The sequence below is a fragment of the Dipodomys merriami genome, unplaced genomic scaffold, assembly GCF_024711535.1.
Source record: "Dipodomys merriami isolate MVZ:Mamm:240054 unplaced genomic scaffold, mDipMer1.0.p SCAF_1, whole genome shotgun sequence".
Taxonomy (NCBI): domain Eukaryota; kingdom Metazoa; phylum Chordata; class Mammalia; order Rodentia; family Heteromyidae; genus Dipodomys; species Dipodomys merriami.
This window is the reverse complement of record NW_027202270.1, coordinates 70,219,920-70,243,106: the sequence shown is the minus strand read 5'-3', so window position 1 is coordinate 70,243,106 and position 23,187 is coordinate 70,219,920. Positions and strand designations below refer to the sequence as shown.

The following is a 23,187-nucleotide window of genomic DNA, read 5'->3' as shown; positions in this document are numbered from 1 at the left end:
TAAATACTAAGTAAAAAAAACGTTGTAGTACATTGTAATGTCATCTTTTTGAATTTTTCATCATGTACCAGACTTTATTCTCATACGAATCCAGATTACTCACAAATTATTATTTTGTGAGAAATAAGATAGTTCCAGGAAATATAAGGAGTTTCCAATATATCTGAAATGTATTTTGTACAAAGTTAATTTTATAGTATTTTTGTTTTGGAATACTTTGGGAATAAAGAATAAAATGTTAGTAAACTATCATACAAGATGTTGCCACAGGGCTCAACGTTATCCCTGAATATCTAACCTAAAGTTGGAAGGAGGTTAAGGGGTTTGCCAGAGGTCTGGGACCAGGTTATTAATTTGAATATAGATAATAAATAAGCACAAGAAGTCAAGGTCATGTATTGGACCAAATCTTGGCAAAATATCAAAATTGACAAATAATTGTCTGAGATGAAGTTGAAGACAGAGGCATGTAGAAGTCTGGCAGTAGGATAATATAAATTAGGAGTGTGATTCCATGGCCAGACTTAACAACTTGAACAGAGGTCCATCAGTTCATAATCAAAATGAGGCAGTGCACAATGATTAGTATCAATATACCTAGATGGTGAAGAAACGTTAATGATTGCAATACTTAGGGAAAGAATGAAAAGGCACAACAGAAATTGTCAGGATGATTCAAAGCTTAGACCAAAAGGGTAAAAAAAAAAAATCACAAAAGAAACTCCATTAAGCAAACAAGTAATCTGAGGATATCTCTAAGGTTTGAAGTCTTCATCTGTCGGGAAGTCTTTCTTACTGGTCTTAAACTTAGCCTGGCCTTAAACACCTGATCACAAAGTATCTTTCTTTCTTAGCTCCTAAATGATTGAAATTACAGGAAATTCATTCTATACAGCCTAATAGGAGAAGACATGGATATAACTAAGTGGCTACTCAAGGCCATCATATATAACTTGAAAAGTGATTGGCAATTTAACTGACAAGGATAGATAGCAATATAATTCTACCTGAAAGCGGGGACTTTTCTACCTTTTTATTTGTAGGGCAGTCACTTGAAAGCACTGACTCCTTTAAAAGTATTAGGTTGGTACACTAAATAAACAGCATTATCCTATTATGTCCACCTAAAAATATATTTCCTCAATTTACTTTTTTCAGTTTGTTAATATTTTTGCTAGTTTATTTGCCTGCTTTCCCGGCACACAATCTTTACTCCCTTGCTCTGTTTTCACAAGCCACTTCTTCATCTTAGAAGGTCATTGTGATTTTCAAGTTTATTTTTCAAGGACAGTTACCCCTCCCAGCTTGATGTTATCCATGAACTTAAGGAGTAAGAGCTCTACTTAATCATCCCAGTCACTGATAAAGATATAGTAATGGACTAGGACAGATTCTGAAACATTGCTCAGTATCCACCCCCATCGCTCAGAGCAGCGTGGACCGACTAATAACAACTCTTAGAGTGTGACCTTCCAAGTAGTTGTACACCCATGCTTTAATAGCAGCATCTCAACTCTGCTTTGCTGCTCCCTAATTATTGTAGTATGAGACTGAATTAAAAGCCTGACTGAAATAAAGATCTTATATCTATTGCTTTCCTTGCAACCACAGGGTCTGTCACTCTGTCACAGAGGGAATTAGATTAGTCTGATCTAATTTGTTCTACATAAGGACACATTTTTTTAATCCCTCCCAAGATCTTCCATGTGTTTGCAAATTGAGAATTGGTCAATTGAAGGAGAACATGACAGGCTTTGTGCTTCAAAATTTTTCATGAAATATTTTGTACAAAAAAGACTCCAACAAGCCAGAAGTATTAAGTGGATTATGACTTTTATTTTTAAGCATTAAGATGGATATACAGCCATACATTTCCTCCTCAATTTCTGTGACATTTCACAGAAATAATATGAATAGCCTCAGTGTTCATTTATTTGCTATTTTATTCCCCTCAGACATCTTACAAGAAGGGTGTAGAGACTAAGCTCTATCTCCATATAATAATGGGCCAAAATTATAAAGCAAACATTACAGAAGGTCACAGGATTTTTAAATATCTCAACCAATGAGTATTATGACTATGTCAACTCCACTGGGGTAACTGACTTAATAAAATAAAAAAATAAACTTCTATGTATTTTATGTTAATTTAAGGAAAATCTGTCCTGATAATTACACCCTCAAACACTTAACATTTTAAAGGATAGTTAACTAGAAACTATTACAAGAAACCTAAAAGATGACTGTATTTTATAACATTCTTAAATTTAAACATATTTATATCTATTTTATAACAATTACTGGAAAATTCTATCATGGCAATTATGCAAAAATATACAACATTTTAAAAGCTAGTTACCTTGAAGCTCTATTATGAAGAGTCTAAAAGATGACTGTATTTTGTCATTTTTAATCTTAAAGCAGACAAATATTTCCATATGTGTGTGTCAGGTAAATTAAATAGTCAAATTTAGTTAGGTAGCCAATAAAGAGAACACTACATGGTATTCAGGCAGGAAGAGGAGTTTTTTGTTTGTGTGTGTTTTGTTGTTGTTGTTGTTGTTTTGTACCTAACTGCTTGCCCCAGCCTGAGTTTAAAGAGGGAAGGGGCAGACAGAAGTGTGGCTAGGTGAGGGAAGTGTGGCCACACCAGATGCAGATGTGACCTCAAGGCATGAAGTGGGGGTGTGCATGACCAGGGCAGCAAAAGATGTGTCCTTGGAGGAGAGGAAGGTGACTGCCCAGGTGACTGTCAGTTACCTAGAAGACACAGTTACTGGACAGAGATTTAGCCAAGAGAAGGGAGGAATCTGCCTTGACTTCCCAGGGCAGACATTACAGTGTGTATCTAAATTTCACCAAATTACTGGAATAATATTTGCTCAACATAGGATGGCTCACAACTATAATCTTGACTCTTCAGGAGGCATAAATCCAGAGGATCACATTTCAAAGTTAGCTTCAGCAGAGAAGTTTGGAAAGATCCCATTTCAAAATAACCAGCCAAAAGCTGGGCTGTCATTGGTTCAAGTGGGAAGAGCTTCAGTAGAACAAAAAATCTGATCAGGTTTGGAGACTTAGTTCAAACCACAGTACCTGACAATAAAGAAATGTACTCATTATCTTGCCCATGTAATTGTAACTCCTGTGTATGGTATTTTCACAATAGAAAAATAAAGAAAGAGAAGAAAAATAATAAGTTAATTAGTAAATTTTAAGTTGTCTAAGAAACAAAAACATCACAGACGTTTTCCCCTCAGACTATCAATCAGCTCTGGACCCTGAAAATACATAGGAAAACCAATCAGACAAGATTTTCTGTAATAATAAGTAATAATCATTATAAGTTAATAGATAAAACCATGAATACCTGAATGAAAAATTTAATACAGTATATTGATATTGATAACTAATGTGAAAAAGAATGAAGCAGAGAAACTTCAGGAGTAAAAGGATGGAACTTTAAATGGTCAATAGAAAAGGCTTCACTGAGCAAAATATGTAGAAGGTAAGATTATAAATTATTTGTTTAAAGCCGGGCATCGGTGGCTCACACTTGTAATCACAGCTACACAGGAGGCTGAGATCTGAGGATCGCAGTTCAAAGCCAGTCTGGGCAGGGAAGTCCGTGAGACTCTAATCTCCAATAAACCACCAGAAAGCTGGAAGTGGCATTGTGGCTTAAGTGGTAGAGCTGAAGAGCTGAAGGACAGCATTCAGGCCCAGAGTTCAACTAAAAATAAAAATAAAAATAAATAGTTTATTGGAGAAGACTAGTTTTAGGCCATGATATATTAAGAAATAAAAAATGCTGTTTTATTGTCATTTAATTAATATGGATTGACACTGTGACCTCAAATACTTAGTTGATGAGGAAGAAATGATAGTATCATTGTATGCATGTATGCATGTATATCATAATTTTTCATGACAGTATTATTTTGGATAGCCTAACATACAAGTGTTGCAGTAAAATAAAATTAACCTGTTATAAACTTATACAGGTAATCTTTAACTGGTAAAAAATTTTATCTCAGAAAATTTACATTTTAAAACTGCAGTAGAACTGATTAGAAAAGCATCTCCACAAACAACTATCTAATTTTAACAATTACATTTGAATGGGTTTGTGAAGGGAAGATTTTTCTATGGGTCAGTATGCACACAGTCATTTAGCCTCCCACTGGATAAGTACAAACTTATTGAGATATAGCAAAGTGATGGAATATTTAAGTTAACTATTGGCATTCCAAAATGTTAGCTCATTCATCCTTCATACTACTAAAATTTATATGAAATAGCCAAGTAAGTAACTTGAAATAATTATGCCTCATATCTTGGAAGAAAGGGAACACATTTGTCTTATTTAGAACTGCTTAAATTCTAAGGCTTAATGAACTGGAAAATCGTTCATCATGATTGCCAAATGCATGCTATCCTGGTTCAGCTACTCTACTTTCCTTAAAAATTAGGCATACAAAGTTACAATTGGCACCTGGACAAAAGAAAATCTATAATGTAGGGCACTTTTCAAGGTGTGTCAATTTTAAAGGCTTAAAACAGTGCAATTTTATGGAAAGTGAATGGTCTTATCCTCTTTACAACTTCAGTGTCTGATTGAATCAACTCAAGCATTCAATCCATCATATTCTAGGTAAGGCCAGTGGTACCACGACTGAATTGTCAGGTTAACCTTCTGTGGATGTCATTGGCATAATGCATTTTTTCAAATCATAATAAAGGACATTGACATAAGGGGTAGTTTGGAGTTTAGTGGAAAAAGGAATAAAGAAAGTCTCAGATGATATCCTGGTAGATCCTAGGGAAAAGGGGACCTGAGTGCCTATTCAGTAATTGACAAAGGAGAGAGAAATAATGACCTTCAGTAACAGAACAAATGAGACAATAATGTGTTAGGTTGTGGTTGACATACACTAACTTGTTCTCACACTATAAATTAGATACAAAGAGAAAGAGGTTAATACTAATAGGATGATGCTTGATTAGTCAACTGACAGAGAAGAAAAATCTAGCATCTAAATTAATATCATCTTTTTTTTCCAGAATAAGAAGATGTTCGTGGGCTCTGTGTCAAACACCATTGCATGGAATTAAAACAAAATGAAATTATTGTTTAGATAAAAGATTTTCTGAGTTTGACATATTTCTAGACAAGGTTTCACTTCCCAACTAAGTCCAAGTGGACTTATATGCAGACAATTGTCAATGCCATCGTTACAAAATGTATATGTAAAAAAATTAAAAAGACAAAGACTAAATTTTCTACTGCCAAAGAGTCATCATAAGACAAAACTAGAATGAGTCAAAGTGGGCAATATTTGACACTACTTAAAAATGCCATATTTAAATAAAAAACCTTGGATACTTGATCTCGTTCTGAATACACTATTACTTTTTGATTGTTAAATGCAGAATAAATTTTAATTGAGTTTGTCCTTATTTGATGTAATAGATTGATATCATGGGCTAATAAAAGTTTTATTTTTTTAAACAGCTCTGGAAAGTTTTATTAAGGAAAAACTGTGCACTCTTTACTTTTCTCCAGTTTGTTCTGGCATGCTTCTAATGATATCAGAATCACCTGGATCAATGATAGCCAGTGTGCATACTCTGTAGTATTTTCCACATGCTGTACCCAGTTCAATATTATTGCCACTGTAGTGATGGACACCAGTTTTTGCCAACATGGCATAGTAATCTATTTCAGATTTCCTCAAGGCTGGGCAGTTGTTGGCAAGGATGACCAATTTCCCTTTGCCCTGTCTGATCATCTTCAGCGTCTGCTTGTACCCCAGCATGTACTTTCCACTTTTCATAACAAGTTGAAGTCTGGAGTTGATCGACTCCAGGGACTTTTTCGTCTTCTTGGAGGCCACCATCTTCCTGCCTTAGGTGCAGGAGGTCTCCCAACCGAACGCAGCAGACAAGATGGCCGGGTGGAGAGAAAGGTAAAAGTTTTATTTTATTTTAATTTTTTTTAATTTTTTTTTAGTTGTGGGGCTTGAACTCAGGACCTGGGTGCTGTCCCTGGTCTCTTCAGTTCAAGGCTGAAGGGAGCACTCTACCACTTGAGACACATGACATTTCTGATTTTCTGGTGGTTAATTAGAGGTAAGAGTCTCTCAGACCTTCCTGCCCAGGCTGACTTTGAACTGCAATACTCAAATCTCTGCCTCCTGAGTAGCACCTGTGTGAGCCACCAGTGCTTGGCAAAAGTTTATTTCTATTATGATATAAATATGAAAATCTCCCTTAAACTTATGTATAGGAAGTTTAGTAATCAGTTATAAGCTTTATTCTTGATGGCCATGACTTAAATACAGGATTCATCTCTTTAGAGATTTGGAAGTAGTCACAAGGAGGAAGTGGCCCACTGAGGACATGTCTTTGGATATTACACAGGTAGTCTGCTTTATTCGTTTAATTTTATATTATACTTCCTATTAGTCATGAGTGGGGAAAACTCTGACATGTGTTTCATGTCACCGAGACCCAGAAAGAGTGAAGCTAAGGCTATGAACTAAATCTGTGAAACCATGAGCTAAATAAGTGGTTTGTCATTCTACAAGTTGGATGTTAAATATTTTGATAGAGATATGAAAAGTCTGACTAACAGACTGCCAGCAAACACTGCTTACTGTCCATTTGGCAGAAATATTTTGTGAATGACAATGTTTCTTGTTACCCTAGCAAATCTATTTTAGATGCAACAATGTAAACGTATCCCCAAGATGAAAATATCTCACCATTTTATTAACTAGTTAGGAGTAATAGCTTTGCATTATTTAGTAATGTACATAACATTCTTTTTTTATTGTGAAAATAACGTACAGAGGGGTAATGACTACATTTCTTATCAAGCATTGTTGCCTTCTCCTTTGTTTCCCCTTACCATCCCTTCCCATCACTCGCCGCCTCACCAAATTTGTAAAGTTCATTTTTCGACATAATGTCGTGTACATCTCATTGTTGCAATTGATCCACCTGTATCCCTGTTTAAACATTTTGTTTTTTCCCTTCCCCTCCACAAATTATACCAACACCAAATACAGTGAAAACAGGGGTTGTACCGTTGGGGAGGAACATACAAAGCAACAGAGAAATCATCTTATAAATGTGCTAGAAACAATAGCAAGAAAGAAAAAACATTTGAGTCCTTATCTTGGGGCTCATTTCGCCTAACATCAACTTATCTGACTGTTTCTGCTTGTCTCAGACATATACTAGTTATTGCAAATAAGGAAAGCCATGGGATCTATGTTTCTTTGGGTCTGGCTTACTTCACTTAATATAATTTTTTCCAAGTTCTTAATACTGTACAAATAACATGCTAAGAAAGAAAAATCTACCTCATGCAGACACATAAGAATGAGTGTTCTTTGCTATTCCATCAGTGGTAGTTTTAGAGATTGTAGACATGTTAAAATATGTATTTTTTGGATAATGATCCAGGCAAACAAGGTATTGTAAATGTTTCCTGTGGTGTAATGAACTGAAAAATAATTCATCGTGATTTCCAAATATCTGTTTTTCCTGGTTTACTTATTCTACTTCTGGACATGAAAGTCTTAGTGTCAAACACATTCTTATCATTTACAGTTAATCCTATGGACATTGCATGTGTTTCACTTGTTTAGTTTTCCTTGGAGGAGATAGATAATAGTAGAGAATAAGGGGCAGGTTGCACCTCTTGCAGTGATCTTAATATAGCAATCTCTAAGAAATATCCAAATAGGGGAAAAATCCAACAGATTTTATTAAATGAATGAGCCTATGTACAAAATTTGAAATATTTATGTCTTATGTCTTATGTATTATGTATTATCATTCCACTAATCTACTTGACCTAATCTAACGCTTTGTAATACACATGATCACAGGCCCATCATTTATATAGTTGGTAATTCCAATATTAAAATGGGGTCATATATAAACTAAGTGCATATGGAAATAATAGGGTATAGATTTTGATTAAAATATTTTAACTAGCTTCCTACAAAATTAGAAAAATTCTATTCAACCAAGAGATTATGAAAAATTATTTTAAAAAATCAGTTATCCATCTGTCTCCATTGAGAAAATACATTATTGAACCTTACAGTTTACTTAAATGTCCCAAGAAGAGAGACTTCAAAAGAAAATTGAAAATTATATAGGTGTTTATATTAAAAATAGATTACTTCATTGAAGTGTTTAATCATACTTAACTTCCATTCTGTTGATTGGTTGTGGGATGCTAATACGCTATTCCATGATAGTCCCATCTATTCAGTCAGTCCTCTTGACTTTTGTGAAACTCTGATGAATTCATGAATTAATTGTACATGATTTGTACTTAATCTGGATTAAGATGTAAACCCAATCTAGACTGAAATTTTTATGTTTTCAGAAATATACAGTAATTTACTTTTCAAGAAACTTATCTACAAGCTGCTGCTATCCACAGAACCGTACTGAGTTGTAGTAATCATTATGTAGTAATATGTTTGTTGATTTATGATCTTTCTTTCCCATGGAACTTTAGTTGTTTTCATGTGATTTTTCCATAAATCTTCAAACTTAGAGAAAAAAAACAAATTTCCATAACTAAGTTTATTTTATTATGTGTGAGAAAATTAAATTAAATTAAATTAAATTAAAATTTCAAGGTCTTCGAAGATACGTACATAAAGTTATCTCTATTCAAATGATTGGGTCTAGCTCCAGTGCGTGCCAACAAGTGATTTGACTAGATTACTACCAACAAACTACAACATTTGACTACATTTATCTTTTATTATAAACATTTCATAAAATATTTTCATATGTACTATTTACAGCACAGAGATAAAATAAAGATATCATAGGCCAAGCATGTAATTATAAAACTAATATGCCTCATTGATAATGAAATAAAAACAAATAACTCTTTTATTGCGGAGGCACGGGAACCATGTATCTTCACCACTTCTCTTGGAATACCTAAATTTTAAGACTGAAATAGTTTTTTTTTTTTTTGGGGGGGGGGTCCGGTTGTGGGGCCTGAACTCTGGGCCTGGGCGCTGTCCATCAGCTCTTCAGCTCAAGGCTAGCGTTCTACCACTTGAGCCACAGCGCCACTTCTGGCTTTTTTCTTTTTGCTTATGTGGTGCTGAGGAATTGAACCCAGGGCCTCAGGCATGCAAGGCAAGCGCTCTACCACTGAGCCACCTTCCCAGCCCCTGAAATAGTTTTATGTTTTAAGTTTTCCCATTTTGGCCCTTCATGAATCATGAATACTGAAGTAAACCTGGTGTTTTTCATTGAAATGAGCTCTACATTATGACAGAGTAAATAACTACTCAAAGAAAAACAAATAACCAAAAATAACAAATAATAAAATCTATCATAATATGAACACTTGTATTTATATATACATATATACATTTATATATACATATGATTAGAAAAAAAAATTTAGGGGCTGGGAAGGTGGCTCAGTGGTAGAGCGCTTGCCTTGCATGCCTGAAGCCCTGGGTTCAATTCCTCAGCACCACATAAGAAAAAGAGCTGGAAGTGGTGCTGTGGTTCAAGTGGTAGAGCACTAGCCTTGGGCTGAAGAGCTGAGGGACAGTGCCCAGGCCCAGAGTTCAGGCCAATGACTGGACCCCCCCAAAAAAAAGAAAAAAGAAAAAAATCTTAGGCTCCGCTGGTAAACTGATAAATATAGCAACTTTGCTTAGCATCTGATATAATATGCTGTACTTAACTACTCATCCAATTTTTCACATCTTTTCTCTAAAAATTCATTTTTTGTAAAATGGAACTTCTGAACAAGCAGAAGTAGAACCTCTCCTCACCTGTAGGGGACACTTAATCTGAGAAAATTAGTATATCTCTGAACTTTGTAAAATAAATGGGTTTATATGAAATAGTCTTATGTTCAAGACTCAAGTATATGTCTGAGACAAGCAGATATGGTCAGATAAGTTGATGTTAGGCAAAATGAACCCCAAGATAAAGATTCAACTGTTTTTTTCTTTCTTGTGATTGTTTCTAACATATTTATAAGATGATTTCTCTATTGCTTTGTATGTCCTTCCCCCACAGTATAACCCCTGTTTTCACTGTATTTAATGTTGGTATAATTTGTGGAGGGGAAGGGAAAAAAATGTTTAAATAGGGATACAGGTGGACCCATTGCAACAATGAGATGTGCAAGATGTTATGTCAAAAAATGAGCTTTACAACTTTTTTGGGGGGTGGGAGAGATGGGAAGGGAAAGAAAGGGGAAACAAAGAAGACATAACAATGCTTGATAAGAAATGTACTCATTACCTTGCCCATGTAATTGTAACCCTTCTGTACAGTATTTTCACAATTAAAAAAAAAGACTCAGGGAGTTCCGGGAAGATGGCGGAGGAGAAGCTGGAATCTGAACAAGCTCTCGCATAGAAAGCAGCTTTAGAGTTCCAGTGAACAGTCCTAAGCCAGAGAATCACACCAAGTGTGCCATCACAGGACAGAGAGTTAGACAAGAGAGGTGAAGCCAAGGCAAAAAGAAGCACCGAGTGGTCGCCAGCAGCCGCCAAGGCGGCGGCGACGGCGACAGGGTCGCAAGCGGCAGAGACCACAGCCGGGGGCCATACCTGAGCGCTCACACAGAGAGTCCGGGACGAAGGAGCCAGACGCAGCTGGCGAGCGGATTCTACTCAACACCAGCAAGAATCAACAAAGAGCGGACATCTTCACCCTGCAGCTTGCAGACCAGAGAAGACCCAGGATCCAAGACTCGGCACCAGAGACGACCCAGGATCCAAGACTCGACGTGAGTACAAGCCCGACATCCTCACTCCTCAGGGAGCAGAGGAAGGAAGGCCACCCCTCCCCCCCCCAGCACCGGTGATCTCCATCTTGGATACCGACAAAGCTCGGAATTGCTGCTAGCTCCAGCTCAGGCCTTGGAATAAAATGAGTCATTTAGCAGGTCACAAGAACTTAACGCCGAAGTGACCTGCCAGACTCAGCTCCATCCAGGGAAAAGTCACCCAGCTCAGGCGCCAGCCTAACCTCACTGGGTAACCAGAGCCAGAGGCTGCCCCTCCCTCTAGCAGCCACCACAATCAATTGAAAAACAGAAACCCTGAGAATGGCTCCAGGCTGGGCGCTGTGAGCTTTATCACAAAAAAGCCCCAGGGAAAAGCTACTGTTTGTTGAAAGGCCTCAACGCTACCCAGAACCTAGCCTCATCACCACATCCCCCTCTTTTGTGACTCTCAAAGCAGACCACCCTCCCAGAAAACTAACCTGGGAGGGGGATCTCAAAATTTTGGGTAAAGCAGAGCATTTTTCTGCCTCTTCCAACCAATCGACTTAAGAAACCAATCAAGCCACAGGACCTCAAGCTGACCAGAGACTCCAAGAGACTGGTTGCAGATAAAAGGGAGATACAGGATTCTTCCCACTCCTCCCCCCCCCAAAAAAAAAAAAAAAAAATCAAAAGACTTTTTTTTTCTTTTTTTCTTTTTTTTTTTTTTTTTTTTTTTTCTTCTTCTTCTTCTTTTCTTTTTTTTGCTTGTTTTTTGTTTTTTGTTACCTTATATATATATATATATATGTATATAAATTTTTTCCCTTCTAAAACTTTTATTAATCTTTAATTTTTGCCTCTTCTGAAAAAATAATTGTTTTCCAGTAACTTTTTTTTTCTCATCTTATAATTTTTATTTCAGAATTACGTGAATGAGAGTTTTCCTTTCTTTTCTTGTCTTCTTTCTCTTTTTCTTTCTTTCTTAATTATCTTTTTGTTTTTTATCTAGCTCTACTGAACTTCTGATCTTTTCTTCTCCCTTAAAGCTTTTCACATCTCCTCAATGTCCCTCCCCTTCTCTGAACATATTCACATTCCTCTCTAAGTAGATGGTCTTTTAACCTCTATAATAACATTAATTTTTACGTTTCTATTCTTTTTCTGGTCTCTCTTTATTCCCCTTTCCGTCTCTTCTTTTTCCCTCTCTCTCTACTTGCATCCTACCCAACCCATTTCCTGCACTGTGATTAGGACATAGTTAACTCTCCTTGTGCCTCCCAACACCAATCTATTCCGATTTTTTACCCACATCTCTCACTAATCCTAATAATTTCTGGTTTTCCAAATTCTTTTCTGCGGTTCGAAGTCCTTTAACATATAGTCGTTTGATGTTGAATAGATGTATCTGTTGAACTAGATTGTATCTGTAGACTATTGACTGTACAAATGCAAACTTTGGTTGATGGTTGCCTTAAGATAGTGTTCTAGCACAAAACTGGTGCAATCTTTATCTCAAATGGGCCGAGTAAGCCGGAAAAACACAAGAAAAATGGCAAATTCGGGTATCTCAATTCCCAACCTTGATAATCAGGGATTAGAACAGATAAAGAATAATCCAGAGGAGAGTTCCCAAATAGCTCTACAAACACTAATAGCAAACATGATAAATGAGAAGTTTGACAATGTACAAAGGACTCTGTATGAGCGTGATAGGGAGAGAGAGGAGGCATCCCAGAAGTTTATACAGGAATATCATAAGCGTGAGGAAGCTTCTCAAAAACAGATACAGGATTTGCGTGAACAACTTGAGAATACTCAAAGAGAAAGGGAGGAATGGCGTGAGCAGGCAGAGAACACTCAAAGAGAACTGCAGGAATCCCACAGAAGGGAGGAAACTAATCAAAGAGTAATTCACGAATTAAGAGACCAGGTAGAGAATACACAAAGATCACTAAAGACATTCATGGAATCCATTAACAAAGAGCTGAAGGAAGTCAGGGAGACCACAAAGGGAATGCTGAATGGAACCCAACAGAAGGAATGGGAGTCCAAAGAAACCATAACCAATCAACTAAGTGATTTGAGAACAAACACTGAACACCAAATTAAGGAAGTAAAGAAATTCATACAAGACCTAAAACAGAGCTTCAACAAAGAACTTGAAGCCATCAAAGCTGACCAATTAGAAGGAAAAGAGATAAAAAACAAAGTAGAGAGTCTTGACAGCAGGTTAGACCATGCAGAAGATCGAATCTCAGGGATTGAAGACAGCCTAGATATTATAGAGAAAGAACATACAACCATCCAAGACAAGTCCAAGAAATATGATAGGTCTATCCAACACCTGGAGGACACCATCAGAAGGCCCAATTTAAGGATAATGGGTGTAGAGGAGCACCTAGAAACAGAAGTTAATGGTCTAGGAAATTTGTTTAACAGGATCCTAGCAGAGAACTTCCCAAACATACAAAAAGATAGGCCTATTCAGATACAAGAAGCTTTTAGAACCCCAAATAGACCAGACCAGAATAGGACATCTCACCGTCACATTATAATCCACACAGGATCAACCCAGACCAAGGAAAAGATCCTTAAAGCTGTCAAGGAGAAAAGGTTAATCACCTATAAAGGGAAACCAATTAGAATTACCTCAGATCTCTCAGCAGAGACAATCAAAGCAAGAAGAGCCTGGAATGACGTATACCATGCCCTAAAAACAAACAACTATCAACCAAGAATACTGTACCCAGCTAAACTCTCCTTCATAACTGAAGGCCAAATAAAAACCTTCCATAGCAAAGAAAAATTGAAACAATACATCTCCACCAAACCAGCCCTGCAAAAGATTCTTAAAGATGTCCTACACATAGAAAACCAACAAGAACGCAACAAAGGCCAAGAAATTGCACCCAAACTGAGAATCCAAGAACCTTAGGAAGAACCCAGTTTTCACAGCCCCCAAGAAGGTGGATAACATGGCAGGAACTCCCAAATACCTCTCAGTCCTATCTCTTAACGTTAACGGACTGAACTCTCCAATTAAGCGACATAGACTGTCTAGTTGGATTAAAAAACAAGACCCTTCTATCTGCTGCCTGCAGGAGTCACATCTTGCCCGTAAAAACAAACATATTTTCAGGGTTAAAGGCTGGAACAAAATCTACCAAGCAAACGGCCCTCATAAACAGGCGGGAGTTGCAATCCTAATATCAGATAAAATAGACTTCAAATTAAAATTCGTGAGAAGAGATAAAGAAGGTCGCTACATACTAATTAAAGGATTTCTCCTTCAGGAGGATATTACAATTCTAAATATCTATTCGCCAAACAATGGAGCACCCAAATTTATCAAAGAAACACTACTTTCCCTCAAATCCCAGATAGATCCAAAGACATTAATCGTTGGGGATTTTAACACACCACTCTCCCCACTAGATAGATCAACTCGGCAAAAACTCAACAGAGAAACCGCAGATCTAAACAGCTGCATAGATCAACTAGACTTAACAGACATTTACCGAACATTTCACCCAGCAGCATCAGAATACACGTTCTTCTCAGCAGCACATGGAACGTTTTCTAAAATAGACCACATTTTAGGCCACAAAGCAAACTTGTCTAAATTCAGAAACATTGAAGTTATACCTTGCATTCTCTCTGACCACAAGGGAATAAAATTAGAACTCAACACCAAAAGCCACCAAAGAAAGTCCGGTATCACATGGAGGCTGAACAACACACTGCTGAATCATGAGTGGGTCATGGAAGAGATTAGAAAGGAAATTCAAATGTTCATGCTATTCAACAAAAATGAACACACAAATTACCAGCTCCTCTGGGACACAGCAAAGGCAGTACTCAGAGGAAAGTTTATAGCTCTGAGCTCCTACATCAACAAATTGGAGAGATCGGAAACTAACAATTTAATGACACATCTAAACCTCCTTGAAAAAGAGCAGCAAGATAAACCCCAATCCAGTAGACGGAAAGAAATAATCAAAATTAAATCAGAATTAAATGAATTAGAATCCAAAAAAACTATAGAAAGAATCAACAAAACAAAGAGTTGGTTCTTCGAAAAACTTAACAAAATTGACAGACCCTTAGCAAACCTTATCAGAAAAAGGAGAGAGCACACCCAAATTAATTAACTCAGAGATGAGAATGGAAACATCACCACGGAAACAACCAAGATTCAGAACATTATAAGGGAATACTTCTCAAAACTTTATGCTAATAAGTTTGAGAACTTGACAGAAATGGACCTTTTCCTAGCAAATATTGACATGCCAAAACTAAACCAAGATGAGTTAAACCAGCTTAACAGGCCCATATCAAGCATTGAAATAGAAACAGCAATAAGAGACCTCCCAGCTAAGAAAAGTCCAGGACCAGATGGTTTTACAGCGGAATTTTACAAGGCCTTCAAAGCAGAGCTCACACCAATACTCCTCCAACTCTTCAATGAAATTGAAAGAGAAAGCTCACTACCGAACACATTCTATGAAGCCATCATAACCCTCATCCCAAAACCAGGCAGGGACTCATCAAAGAAAGAAAACTATAGACCCATTTCTTTGATGAACATTGATGCAAAACTTCTCAACAAAATTTTGGCCAATCGACTTCAACAATTCATCCAAAAAATCATACACCATGATCAAACAGGATTCATTTCAGGGATGCAAAGCTGGTTCAATATACGCAAATCAATTAATATTATTCATCACATCAACAGGAGCAAGAATAAGAACCACATGGTTATCTCAATAGATGCAGAAAAAGCATTTGACAAGATCCAACACCCCTTTATGATGAAGGTTCTGGAAAAATTAGGAATCCATGGAACATTCCTCAATACAATAAAGGCTGTATATGACAAACCTACAGCCAGCATTATACTCAATGGTGAAAAACTAAAGCCATTTCCTCTTAACTCAGGAACAAGACAAGGATGCCCACTCTCTCCACTTCTCTTCAATCTAGTATTAGAATGCCTAGCTACAGCAATAAGGCAAGATGCAGACATAAAGGGGATCCAAATAGGGAAAGAAGAAATAAAACTTTCCCTCTTTGCAGATGACATGATCTTGTATTTAAAGAATCCCATAGACTCCACTCCCAAACTACTCAAGCTGATTCAAAACTTTGGCAAAGTAGCAGGTTATAAAATTAACCCCCAAAAATCAATGGCTTTTCTATATGCCAACAATGAGAAATGTGTGGCTGAAATTAGGAAAGCAACTCCATTTGTAATAGCCCCACAAAAAATAAAATACTTAGGAATTAACTTAACCAAAGAAGTGAAGGACCTCTATGATGAAAACTTTAAAATCTTGAAAAAGGAAATCAACACAGAACTTAAAAAATGGCAAAACCTCCCATGCTCCTGGATTGGCAAGATTAACATCGTGAAAATGGCAATACTTCCCAAGGCTATCTACAAATTCAACGCGATACCTATCAAAATTCCACCCTCATTCTTCAAGGAAATAGAGGAGGCAATCCAAAAATTCATATGGAACAATAAAAGACCCCGAATAGCAAAAACGCTCCTCAACGGAAAGAACACTGCTGGAGGAATATCAATACCAAATTTCAAACTCTACTATAAAGCCATAGTAATCAAAACAGCTTGGTATTGGCATAAGAACAGACCTCAGGACCAATGGAATAGAATTGAAAACCCAGAAATGAACCTACAGACCTATAGCCATCTAATCTTCGATAAGGAAGCTAAAACAATAGAATGGAAGAAAGACAGCCTCTTCAGTAAATGGTGCTGGCAAAATTGGTTAACTACATGTAGAAAACTAAAGCTAGATCCTTATATATCACCCTGCACCAGAATCAACTCCAAATGGATCAAAGACCTTGAACTCAAAGCAGACACTCTGAAAACATTACAGGATGGAATAGGAGAAACCCTAGGTCTCCTTGGCTCAGGTCGAAATTTTCTGAATAGAGACCCGGAAGCACAACAAATCAAAGAAAGGTTGGACAAATGGGATTGCATAAGGTTGCAGAGCTTCTGCAGGGCAAATGACATAGCTGGCAAGATCAATAGAAAGCCCACCGATTGGGAGAAGATCTTTACTAGCCATACAACGGACAAGGGTCTCATATCTAAAATATACTTGGAACTCAAAAAATTAAACCACCCAACAACAAATCCTCAAAGAAACAACTGCCCAATAAATAAGTGGGCGAAAGACTTAAAGAGAAGCTTCTCTGAAGAAGAAAGAAGGATGGCCAATAGACACATGAAGAAATGTTCAACATCCCTAGCCATAAAAGAAATGCAAATCAAAACAACATTGAGATATCACCTCACTCCAGTTAGAACAGCAAAAATCAAGAACTCTAATAACAACAGATGCTGGAGGGGATGTGGACTGAAAGGAACCTTACTTCATTGTTGGTGGGAATGTAAACTTGTTCAACCACTTTGGAAAGCAGTATGGAGGTTCCTCAAAAGACTTCACATAGATCTCCCCTATGATCCAGCAATCCCACTTTTGGGCATTTACCCAAATGTTTACAAACAAGACCACACTAAAGCTACCAGCACAACTATGTTTATTGCAGCATTATTTACCATAGCTAAGATATGGAACCAACCCAGATGCCCCTCAGTAGATGAATGGATCAAGAAAATGTGGTATATATACACAATGGAATTCTATGCCTCCATCAGAAAGAATGACATTTCCCCATTTGTTAGGAAATGGAAAGGTTTGGAAAAAATTATATTAAGTGAAGTAAGCCAGGCCCAAAGAAGCATAGGTCCCATGGTTTCCCTTATTTGCAATATCTAGTATAGGTATGAGTCAAGCGGAAAAGGCCAGATAATGTGATGTTAGGAAAATGAAACCTTAAATATGTATTTTAATGTTTTCGTTTCTTTCATGCATGTGTTTCTAATGCATTTATAAGATTATTTCTTTGTTGCTTTGTATGTCCCTCCCCCACAGTGTAACCCCCGCTTTCACTATATTTGATGTTAGTATAACATGTGGAGGAGATGGGGACAAACAAGTCGTTTAAGGATTCAGGTGGACCTGTTGCAACAATGAGAAGTACAAAATGTCATGTCAAAACCAGCTTTACAATTTTGGTGTGGGGGGGGAGGGGGGTATAATTGAGTAGGGGGGAGGGGGGTAAAATTGGGTGGGGGGAGGGGGGAGGCGGGGAAGGGAAGTGAAGGGTAAACAAAGGAGGAGGCTGCAATGCTTGGTAAGAAATGTATGCATTATCCTGCCCATGTAATTGTTGCCCCTCTGTACAGTATGTTCTCAAATAAAATAAAATACAATTAAAAAAAAAAAAAAAAAAAAAAAGACTCAAAGATGATAAACTTTTTCTTTCATCTGTTTAAGTATCTCCACTATCAGGAAGAACTGTGTAAACCCCAAGTTTTCATTGTGACAGACAAACTGTGTTCGGTTTTAGAGTATCACAAGTCCCTTCCTTTTATGGCCTTCAATTACTGACTAACAACAAACTAGAAGCCTGATCAGGCTTCACACACTATATTTGTCCTTTAGGACCACATGTTATAATTTTATAAATTACTCATTACACATGATCATTCATTCTTTGGCAAATATATGTCATCTCTATGTCAGTATTCTGACATAGAGTTTCTGAATTATGTGACCTAGGTATTTGGAGAAAGAATTGGTAACTCAGGACTGTGGTAATCATCTTTACCCAAATTTTGCCTTTCAGACCTAGGAAGTCTGGAGTAGTTGTTTTGCACAGTCCTGCCAATTGTTGTATAAACTGGAGAAGGTGTCATTAAACTGCATAGGAGTAAGGAATAGCCTGTTTCCGTGAATCTAGGTATTTCAGAGTTGGTTCAGGTGCTGCTACTAACTCATTAGTGGAGTTTGTGCAAGGTTACTGAGAAATATTCACCTCAGTTTCCTTATCTGTACTGGGGGGAGTGGTTGATGATCTTTATTGCCCCCTTGAGATTTAAAATTATAGACCTTCAGGAATCCGTCAAGAAAACTACCCTTGTATTATCCTTTCAAAACTAGCAGAGATGCCAGAAACCAGCAGGGGCTCCCAGCAGTTAGAGGAAACAGTAAATGATTAGTCACTTCCTCTGTTTATGATGCTGAGCCTGCTCAGCCCAGTTCTATGGAAAACACCAGCTGCATCTAAGGATTCATGGATTATCGCGGGGCGGGGGGGGGGGGGGGGGGGGGGGGGGGGGGGGGGTCAGGAAGGGGAAGTTTTGGCCATAATTTACAGTGATACCCTAAGAGAGGTAGTGGGAAGATAAATCCATCCTGTACCCTCCAAAATAAAATTAGTCTCCAATAGCGGTTTCTATGTTGTGTCTCTATTATATGTTTTAATAAAGCTTGTTAATGTCACCATATTAATGTAAACTAAAGCATATTTTAATGTTCTGTTTCCTATAGGATATGATCTTATTTTGTTCTATCCTCATTTTTTTCTCCTCTCAGTGGAGGGGCCTGTACTCTGGGCCTGGGCATTGCTCCTAGCTCTTCAGCTCAAGGCTAGTGCTCTACCTCTTGAGCCACAGCACCAACTCTGGGCACTGCCCCTCAGCTCTTCAGTTCAAGGGTAGTGTTGTACTACTTGAGCCATAGCACCACTTCCAGCTTTTTCTGCTTATGTGGTGCTGAGGAATCAAACCCAGGGCCTCATGCATGCAAGGCAAACACTCTACCACTGAGCTACTTTTCAAGCCTTTCAATTCTTAATACATGATTGGTTTATACCATAAATCTACACAGATGATATTGATACCATATATATTAATGAATTCGTATTACATGTTTCTTAAATTTATATACATTACATTCATCCTAAATTATTATTACAATTTAGAATTATTTTCTGTTCTATCTTGACAAGAATTTGAAAGTCATATAGTTAAGTGTTGATAATATTTTAAGCCTAGAAATTTTTTTCACTTCTGTTATTTGGGTGTTCCCATTAGTGAAAAATTTGTTTGATGAGAAATGCTATAATTTTGAAATTTCTTTTCTTATTTTAATAATTCCAAGTACTCACCAAACTGTAGGTTATATTTCTGCCAAATTCTTAATGGCATTGCTTTTTGTATTTGCATTTTTAAGATTTAGAATGGGTTTATTTTTAATATAACAGAATTAAAATAGGGAGAAGTAGAAAAGAGAGAAATACTTCCTGTTCCCCATACAAGAAATGGAAGTCAAAGATTCCAATGTTTTGGGTTTTTTCTGTTGGTCGTGAAGCTTGGGCGCTGTCCCTCAGCTCTTCAGCTTAAAGTGAGCACTCTACTGCTTGAGCCACAGCACCACTTGTGGTTTTCTGAGTGGTTTATTGGAGATAAGAGTTTCATGGACTTTCGTGTCCAGGGCTGGCTTTGAACCGTGATCCTCAGATCTCAGCCTCCTACGGAGCTAGGATTACAGGTGTGAGCCACTGGTGCCCAGCAAGACTCTAATGTTTTAACAAACATTTTATATTATCAATATACTAGTTTTCAAAATACAGCAGTTTACTTTTTAATGTGTTGAAGTAGCTTACAAGCTTTCTGTGCTAGGTTCTTGTGTCTCATGTACCCAGATTGGAGGTCACTAACCTAGCCTAAGCCAAAGTTGTTTACAAATAGTCCCTAGTAAGCAAGAAGAAGATTCCAACTTTAAATTCATAGTAATACTTAATTTCCTACAGAACAGTCCCAGAGGAGAACACCGCAAGTAATCCAACTTTAATACTCTATTCCCTTTTGAGATTGTTAGGATTATATGTTTGAGTCAAGCAGAAAAGGTCAGATAAGTTGATTTTAGGGAAATGAACCCTAAGATATGTATTCAAATGGTTTTTTTTCTTTCATGCAATTGTTTCTAACACATTTATAAGGTGATTTCTTTGTTGCTTTGTATGTCCCTCCCCCATGGTATAACCCCTGCTTTCACTGTATTTGATGTTGTTATAATTTGTGGAGGGGAAGGGAAAAAATAAATCGTTTAAATAGGGATACAGGTGGAACCATTGCAACAATGAGACATACAAGTCATATGTCGAAAATGAACTTTACAACTTTGGTTGGGGGGGGAAGTTGGGGGGGACAGGGGGACGATGGGATGGGAAGGGAAACAAAGGAGGAGGCTACAATGCTTGATAAGAAATGTACTCATTATCTTGCCCATGTAATTGTAACCCCTCTGTACAGTATTTTCACAATAAAAAAAAGGATAAATAACTTAGGTTTGATAGAAGGAAGTTTTAATTTGAAAGATGAATTTGTATGGTCATTCAAAAGCAAAGCACTGCCCACTTGTAAAAGATTTAAAGATCACTTATTTGTGTACTATGGTCACATGATGTATTTTAGCATGTGGAAAAGGTTTTAGATTTGAGGAAGCTATTGTGTTGTATATCTTGGAATAAAAATGAAAATTAAACAGATTTTTTGATTATCCTCTCCCTTTATAGAGGTGAGAATTTAGTGAAAACAGTAACACAGAAAAATATCAAATATTCTTTCAAAGCTCTTTTGTAATAACAATTGTAATGGCTAGTGGTGATATCCTTATTCAATGCATTAGCATAAGAGTCTTGGATGTCCAGATGTGATTATTGTACACAAATCAGAAACACATGATTTTATTAGATGAGGTTCCCTGAAAATGTCACACAAGTATTTTATAGTATTTAAAATAGGCCTGTTTTATCATTTAAATACAGAATTGAACATAAAACTAAGGGGTGGAAATTTAGATCCAGACTGAGTTTTGATATGTTAGAAAGGATCTAGGTACTCATGCTGAAAATTTCTAGATCAAACATTTGTTCATTATGGAATCCACTTGTAAAGACTGAAATTGACTAATCTGATAAGAGCTATGCAGTAGATGTGATTATAATTTCACAACCTGATACATGATATTCTGATACTTGCTGTCATTTCTACTCTATAGTTTATAGCATCTTCAGAGTCAACTCATCTTGTATTCAAATAAGTTGATATTTATGCAGATAATCATTCACATATTAACATTTAGAAGGATTACAGAGATGAAATATACCTTCTAATGAGTTCAGGTCAGGTTTTAATGCCAAATTAATTCATATCTGTTCAAAATTATAAATTATTTTTTATTAAAAAACTTGCAGATTCAGATACTTTTGTTTTATAAAAATGGGGAAGGCTTTGGATCTAATATTGGGTCTATTCTCAGTGTCTCTTGTACTCTCATTTTGCTCATATTGCATTCGAGCTAACAGCTCAGTTCTAAATTTTGAATGTCAGAAGGTAGTAGGCATCTTTCTGTTGGTGACTGTAGCTAGGCAATGACAGAGAGAAGAGAGGGTTGGCAAGGTTGCAGTTGCCTACCAGTTCCAAGACACAAGCTCTGTGAGCATGAGGGCCTTGATAACAGCAGCAAAACCAGCAGCAGTGGCAGCAGCCTCATAGCTATGACCTTGAAAGTAGCAGTGCTGGAGAAACTCCCGAATCCTAACTCCTCCAACTTCTCCAATGGCTTTGGAAGCAGGCAGTTAATAAACATTGTCCTGCTGAATTCCAAAAGTAACTTTTGTTAGCTTTTCTCAATACTGACTGAAGTAAAATACGTTAAGAGTACTTTGAGAAATCCAGCTCTACAAATCATTTCCAAAGTTTATGTATTTCATGACAATTTAATTGTATTGCAGTTTGTTTGAATCCTAAGCCAAAACACCACTCCTCATCCAAGAAAGGGCACAGGCAGCATAAGTAGAAACAGGTTTCTTATTTTGCTTACAATTCATTAGACTTTAACTTACTTTAATTTGTGGATCATGCTGTGGGAAACAAATGTGATCATTATCAGTAACATATAAAACCTGCTTAATACAAGGCTTTTTTTTTTCTTCCAAGCACTTTTCTTTCCTACAATTTTCTCTCCTGTCTATACAATTACATTCCCCCAGTTAGCTTTATGGATACAGTAAACATTGATAATGACAATGGGATACAGTAAACATTGATAATGACAATGATAATGATAATGACAATGACAGCTTTAAATTTCCCACACACATGTGGTAATTTATGTTGAAGCAGTGTGAAGCAGTATCTTATTCTTCATTTAGTGGAATATCTTCATGTTATACTATTAGGTCCAGGGGCTTACTCATTTTTTTTAAAAATTTTTTTATTGTGAAAATACCGCACAGAGGAGTTACCATTATATGGGCAAGGTAATGAGTACTTTTCTTATCAAGCATTGTTGCTGCCTCCTCCTTTGTTTCCCCTTCCCATCCCTTTCCATCCTCCCCCCTCCCCACTCGAAAAAGTTGTTTGTAAAGTTCATTTTCGACATAACAACTTGTACATCTCATTGTTGCTTTGAATAGAGAATAGATACTTAAATATTTGGAGAAAG

The 23,187-nt window shown here is 36.9% G+C and overlaps 1 pseudogene across 1 annotated transcript; it reads right to left on the bottom strand.

The window, feature by feature from the left end:
- Positions 1–5,497: 5,497 nt before the first annotated feature.
- Positions 5,498–5,939, bottom strand: LOC138838263 (large ribosomal subunit protein eL30 pseudogene; annotated as a pseudogene). The gene has a single exon (XR_011375579.1). The product of XR_011375579.1 is annotated as a large ribosomal subunit protein eL30 pseudogene (transcript).
- Positions 5,940–23,187: the final 17,248 nt, after the last annotated feature.